The sequence below is a fragment of the Hetaerina americana genome, unplaced genomic scaffold, assembly GCF_022747635.1.
Source record: "Hetaerina americana unplaced genomic scaffold, ioHetAmer1.1.p SCAF_11, whole genome shotgun sequence".
Classification (NCBI taxonomy): Eukaryota; Metazoa; Arthropoda; class Insecta; order Odonata; family Calopterygidae; genus Hetaerina; species Hetaerina americana.
In genome coordinates, this window is record NW_027286181.1 from 41,977,219 (window position 1) to 41,984,718 (window position 7,500).

The following is a 7,500-nucleotide window of genomic DNA, read 5'->3' on the forward strand; positions in this document are numbered from 1 at the left end:
TTTTGAAAGGAACTTTTAAATATTTTAAATGTAATAATTTATTTATATTTGGACGCTTTATTATAATATTTTAGGGTTAATTAGAATCAATTTATTTTAGTAGGATGCTAGTAAATGTCGATATTATAAATTCGGAAGTGATGGATTTCAGTTTGTTTCAAACATTAGGTAACATCGTTCTCTCTATAACAAAGTCATTAATTATAGGATAACCTAATGCCCATGTCCGATACGGAAATCAAATCGCGACCATTATGCTATCAGGCATTAATAAACCTTACTGACGAGGTCGGCTAGAAAAAAAAACATTTAAGTTTACCACACTCGGACTCATGGCATATTCAATGTATAATTCATACGTTTTGGAATACTGTGATTTAGATTTTCAGTCTTAACGGTAAAATTAATCATCTTTCATTGTCATAAAAAATGATAAGATTTTTTGGAACTGGCTCACTGTAACGTTTCACTACTGCGTGCACTTCCACTTTCCACATTGAACAGGCTTTCTCTGATCTGGATGAGAGGCACTCCTTTTCTCCGTTAGCAATTGATAGTGAAATGCGTCATCCTTGAATGGTAATCAACGATCGATCATCCTGATGCACGGAAGATGAAAGGCCGTTCGTGCTACGTATATTTCAACAACCATTGGTGAGAGTCGAACAGACTCTCGGGAAAGGTGTGTTTGTACAGTCAAGAGGGTTAGTTTTTTTGGCAAATAGTGCTACGACCTTTCAGTCTGCCAATCAAGGCACTAGCTCTCTGATGGCCTTCGTTTGAACTTAGCCCGTCGTCACGAATGCTGCCCTCCTGGCCATTTAGCATATGAAGCCTTTTGTTTTCTATATTAGACTTTAGCTTTGCTTATTCTGCGGAAGCACATTCTGAGAGCAAAACTAGAATAAATACAAATTCCCTTTTGTAAACAGTTTTAAAATTGAGAAGAAATTCCGATTAATCGATTCAAAAGCCACCTTGGAAAAATTTTAATCGTAAAACGTTTGATTATCCAAATGTGAATATTAAACAGACGTATGTTCCATTAGATTTTAGGTATGTACGCAGTAGTCATTCGCGGAGTAATCCTACTCTGTGGCCTCATGGAGATGTTGTTGTCACTCTTATATGAGCAAACGATGAAAGGAAAACCGCTAAACGTGGCTTAAGTGCTAAGGTGTTTTCCCGTGTGAAAATTATGGACCTTTATTTTAACTTGACGAATAAAAAATAATGCTTATCGCTATCTATTTTGTATGATATATAGTAAATACGCCTAGGATGTGCGTCGTTAAGGATAATTTTACTATATTGAGCTCCCTATTTATCAATAACTGACTTGTATTGGTTTAGATTTTTGAAACCACTTTGACGTCAATGATTATTGGGCTATTGAAACACTTTGGTTTAGATTTAAAAATTTATCTTTTGCTAGGAAAATGTTTTGGTGCTAAGGCCGCTGCCGACCTCTGGGTGATCTTCAGACCCTGAATCGGAAAATCAGTCCCGAATGAAAGCGATCGGAGCTGTTATGTTAGTCGACGGAACATCTTTAATGCATAAACTAACCATGGATTAAGCCATAATGTCCCCGGCATCCATGCCAAATCTATTTCATACACTGGAGGTTAGCGAGGTTACCCGATAAGCACTGCATGCGCAAACGTCAAACCAGACGAAGTGGCAAGCCGAAAGGGAATGGGGGAAGAACAAAAGAAAATCGATTCCCCACGCTCCATTGAAAGCTAAACGCTGCCACAGTTAACCCAAACATTGGGAAAGGGCGAATTTATTACAACGAAAAATTTATCGGTCCGATAACGCATCTGTGGGCTACATAATTTTTTTTTCCACAACCTCATCTTACCGCCTCCTTCCCTCACCTCATTCACTTCTCATCCCGGGAACATAACCTTCTCTTCACGTCCCCACATAACCACCTGTCCCTCCCCCTCTCGCAAGAGCTCTCAAAACCACCGAGGAAAACTTTTTCTCCTCAAAAGAATCCTCGGTCGATTCATCATCGGCCTTTTCAGTGCCGTCCGGGCGTACACCACACCCACACTCAAGCACCTACACACACACACGTACACCCACGCGCGCGCATCATTCCGGTACCGCTCGCCACATTCTTACCACCCTATTCTTGCAGTCCCTCCTCCCAAACTCCCCTCCTCCATTCATTCCCTCGGAAGCAAGGAACGTGCCCACAACGACACCTTATGCTCCTCTTCATCCTCCCCCATCCCTCCACACCCGTGAATCCGACGCCATAATGCTATTTTGAGCGTCGTTAGCAACCTCAACAATGAGCTCGGCGTCTGCCCCATTAAACGGGTATCACCCGTAATATCTCGAAACTTTCCTCCATTAGGTGTGCCCCCTTCCCCACCTCCCGGAGGAACGATGTTATCCTTCAAAAGGGTAACATAAAAGCCGGCTAAGTACGTTCTCGCGTTGAGGAAATCTTTCGACGATGCGATGTGAATTACCGCCTATATTTCCGTGCCCTGCCTTCAGATTTTGAAATCTCTATGCGTACCTCTCACTCGAAGGAATATCATGTGCGGTGTTTAGGATTAGACATCTATTAAGCCTCGGTTAATGTTTCTAGATGCTATGGAAGTAGAAAACTGGGAACAACGTGACCACAGTGTTCTTGGAAAAATCTTATTTCAAGCCTTGTGAAGTGGTTAACAATAATGCCTTCAATCTGATTGATAACTGTATTTATTGCACCTTTGAGCGCATTCGTTGAAGGATGAATCAATTTCAAATAAATAAAAATCACATAATAAAAATTATTATTCTAATAGCTTGAAATATGTAGCTATATAGTCAAAAAAATCCTGATCTTTATTAATATAGAAACGAAAGTGATATTTAGAAAGTAGTGAAACGTACTGTATGACGTAGAGCACATAAAGGTTATATTTTAAAAGGGTAACATTATAAGTAACAATGCGAAAAGTAATAGTATTTTTACTGCGAATAATATTGGCAGAGTTTTATTACTTGAAATTTGCACAAGTGTCTAGAAAAAATGATTTTGTAATACAATTATTAATTTAGTTAGCGAATGTATTGTTGTGCCATTATAATTTGACTGTCAACAACTTCATTAATTTAGTTCTGATGAATCATTGCGAAAGAATTTACACTTGGATTGATGGATTCCAAAAATGTTCAGGCCTAAATTGTTTCTTAAAATGAGAGGAAATGGATTGAAAGAAGCTGCATAGTCATTAACACAGATAATGCAGTGATCACATTTTACAACTACTCGAGTTATTTCCCCTTCTCCTCATTTGGTACAGTAAAGTATAAATTTAGCTTTAATTATGTTTGACAACAATATTTTAATACATTAGTATCAGAAGAGGAACATTTTCATGGACTATATATATGGACATTTTTCGCATTAGAGGAGATTAGAGCTCCGATGTCTGAATTTTGAATTTGGTGAGCCACTGGCGATTTCACACTGCTTGGTTATCAGGTTAAAGAACTTTTGAGTTACGGGTTGAGCCAGGTTATGCATAAATTTTACTTTCTTATCAACTCCACACCGAAAAATTTATCACGTAAAATTACTTCATCGGGTGACTGCATACGGTCGGTATTTCTTCAGTATTGTTATTTAATATATTATTAAACGTAATTTAATTTTATAGAAATTATTTGATAATACAAAAATATGATGTATTGTTGAATGGGTTATTACCATTTATAAATATGTCAAAGGCGATTAAGACTAAAAAAGTTCTAATTTACTGTTTTATATTTCAATTTTTCTGAAAAACTTAAATTTTCTTTTTTCAATTTACAGGTTGTTCATGCTAACGTAAATCGGCACCCCAACTGTTGATCATCAGGTAAGCTATAACTAACTGCTTGTAAATTTGATAAATAACTTGTATGCATTCTCTGTAAGTAAATTATAGGATCAGTTTGGATCGGAAGTTTTCCTAGCGTTTTTTGCCTTGAGCGTGGGTATCTTTTGAATTCCCCCCCTCCCAGCGCTGCGAGCATAGGGGAGAGGAATATTGTGGCAGAGGAAATTTTTGGCACAGTGAGAGTGTGTATACCGAAATAATTCTAAGTAAAATACATTTGAGATATGCAAAAATTTTCATTTTTTCTGTGACTGCAACCTGCAATTTTGCGAGAGTACGAACGATAACGATTCTGAACCCTGCTATCAAGTCCCCCTCATTAGATTACGAGCTCGAGATAGTGGACAGGCTTGCCCGTTTCACTAATCAATAGGGCTCTACTGACTGATGTAAGGATAACTGATTCTTTGAGATTTACCCATACCATATAGGATCCAGACGAAGTCCAAGCAGCGTATTTCACTCAGTGAAGTGGCTAAAAAGCCTTTTGATCCCAGCGCGGTGGCCATTTTAGTGTCATTGACACGTTTTAAACAATATTGAAATAGAACACTAGGAACTGCAAAAATTATTTTGCAGGTGAAAATATTATAGACACTAGTGAATGGATAATGAATCCTGGTAAATACAGGACCCGGCCCACTTTACTGGGCATCGTTCCCGGTAGAGACACAGGAAAAACCTCTACAGTCGTCATTAAATGAAACCTGATTGACGGGGGTGGAAATGTAGAAAGTGACGTGAATTCACTACTTTAATAAATTTCTCGTAGCCTAGAATGTTAGAACGATTTTAAGGAGAGAATATTATAGATAGCATGGAAAAAGTGCAAAAAGAAAGCAAAAACATGTAAGGTTTATAAGACATAGACAGACATCGGGAATTGTTGGGAGATGGTTATTCAGTAATTCTTTGCGTTGGGAGGGGAATTATAGCTTGGAGTAGCCGTACTTCTGAATGGGAAGCGGGTTTATGGTTATGAATATTAATAGAGCATATGAGCATCATTGGTCGAGATCATAGCTGACATGACCAATATGGTGTATCAAGTGTACAATTAATCACGATGAGGAAGAAGTGGATAATTAGAATGCTCCCTTAGAAGAGGTAACGCGGAATGTGAATAGGATGTAGTCTCTCAGAAAAACGGACCATTGGGACGAAGTAAGAACGTGTAGGCCAAGGAAGTGATGGAAGTAAGTTAGGAATTTACAGTTTAGGAAGAAGGAATGCTCGCGGAGAAGAAGCTAGTTTGATAGTAAATGATGCCTAGTTAAAAAAACATGCAAATATGGTAAATATGGTAAATATTTGGAGTGAAGGGTAGATACTAGTTAAATTGCATACAGGTTATGTGTAGTTGTACGAATAACGTTATCAAAACGTATAATTTCCTAGTACATATTTAGATTGCAATTCAGTTGTTATGAAATGCAATTTAAAATCAATAGGATTAAGAAGGTAAAGCGAGTACTTAAATGGATTGTTGAAGCTTTAATCAAAGTAAAAAGAATTGGAAGAAAGCATGAATAAAAATAGGAGTATAATGGACTTGGAACAGTGGGGAAAGGGTGGGGAGACCTGGAAGGTCCACTCACATTTGCTATGAAGTATCCACAGTTCCTTAAGCACAAGGAATTAAAACAATCCAGCAATTACAGGAGGGGTGATATAGGGAAAGAAAAGAGGAAAACGTAAACGCAGAGTTCAGTAGAAGAAGAGATAAATAAAGATTAAAGTTAATCGAGAAACAAATAGAGCCAATTATACGCGGGGTAATGAGCAGTGCGGGGTTGTGAAGGGATTTCTTAGAGAGTGGAAAGTAAAAGCGTTATTAATGAAGAGAATAGTAAGGCTGTAGCAAGAACGATTATGCCAACCAGTGTGATAATCCATTGAAATCATAAATGGAGGGTAAAGAGACTTAAAGTAGGTGGAAAGAATATGTAGAGGAGCTCTATGATAATAATTTTAGGCCAGCCGGCTCTGAGGTAGAAAGGCAATGTGATGTACCGAGGGATAATTTGGGAGCACCATTATTAACCAGGATGAAACCAAATAACATGAGCGGCTAAATTTTATAATTATATTGGGTCTGTAAAAAAATATGCCAGTCAAATGTTTTTACCTTTATTGAATTTCTTCAAAGAAATTCATTCCAAGCGTTGCGTGACAAATGAATAATGAAAGTGGTTAGTCCGCGTGACTAATGAAGACGTTCTTCCAAGAGTGGGCGATGAGCGATGTCTACGTAAGACACTGAAAGGAAGAAGAGGAAAATGAATTGGCACATTCAGAGGCGTATTATTCAATCAAAGAGGAATATAGATAGCCAATAACCATGAAAGGGAAGAGGTGGACGAAGGATCAATTGGATGGAGCAAGTGATCGAAGAAGGAGGCGATGAAGGAATTGAGGTATCGGTAAGGAACAGGTCAGGTTGTTGTACTGCTACAAACCGTTCCTTGGATCGTAGCGGTGGATTGTTCTCAGGAATATTATTGTGAATGTATTGAATAATTCATATTTCGTCATTCAAATATGCAAACTTTGGTACGCTTTCATGTGAGTCGATAGTAATCTTGGTTCTCAGTATTCACCTCGTAAATGGTATCTTTTTCCGGAGAATTGCATTTTTTGCAGTAGTAAGTTCATTTTCCCACCATGTCGATTTCCTGATTGAAGTTAGTTTCTATTTTATATTAAGGATAATGACACGGTAAATCATCAGCTTAGCTTTAATTATATGTAGGCATGTATTATCACAGGAGTGCTGTTTCGCTAGAAACGTGGATTCATGAAGGAGCGTATTTCTACGGAGGGAGGGGGGGCGAGTTTACTTGGGAAGTAGGGCTTTCGGGATTTTAAAGAGTTCGGGTTAAAATATGAGTGACGTCGCTAGAAACCCCCATTCAAGTCGTCCGATATTTTCAGTACCGGATCTTAGTGAGAAATCACAAAATATAAACGAAGAGATGCTATCCCCCTATCCTAAACTGTAAATTTCACATACCGTAGGGAATGATCCAAGGTGTTTTCCACTCTCTCGCCTATCAAACCGAAATTTCGACTGATGACTGTATTTTTGTCTCTGAGGCGTGACTTGACTGTTTTTCTTAGATATCCAATATTGATATACAAATGATGTTATTTTGGGTGCTATGGCTCAAATAAGGTTCTTATCGATTTGGATTCCAAGTATACTATATCATTTTCCCCATGGGGAAGTTTAATTTAGGAAATCTGCTCCTATGATGTTTTTCTATTTTTACTGTTTTAGATTCGGAGAACGTTTTTGGGTGCAATGAAAAAAAACTTTCATTATGGGGCCTTGATCGATTAAAAAGACCACATGCATGTATGCATGATAAATATATGCTCTCTTGGTCAATTATAGAAAGCCATTTATTGTACCGGTATAAATATTTTTCGTGATACCACGAAAAAGGTTTCCTAATCTTAATCTAACTTTATGTACGGAAAGAAAGAAATAAATTTTTTTTTATCATAACCAAAGATAGATTCAGAGGATAAACGCAGAGTAATTAGGCCCAGGATTTGAGTTGTGGCTTACGGAAAAGTATAACAGTTTGAAGAATTCTGC

The 7,500-nt window shown here is 37.7% G+C and overlaps 1 protein-coding gene across 1 annotated transcript in view; it reads left to right on the top strand.

Annotated features, from left to right (window-relative positions):
* Positions 1-7,500, top strand: part of LOC139700865 (acid sphingomyelinase-like phosphodiesterase 3b) — a 505,549-nt gene that overhangs the window by 67,345 nt on the left and 430,704 nt on the right. The window contains exon 2 of the mRNA XM_071599300.1: positions 3,830-3,875. The gene's annotated coding sequence lies outside the window, so the exon portion shown is untranslated. The remainder of the gene's footprint in view (positions 1-3,829; positions 3,876-7,500) is intronic.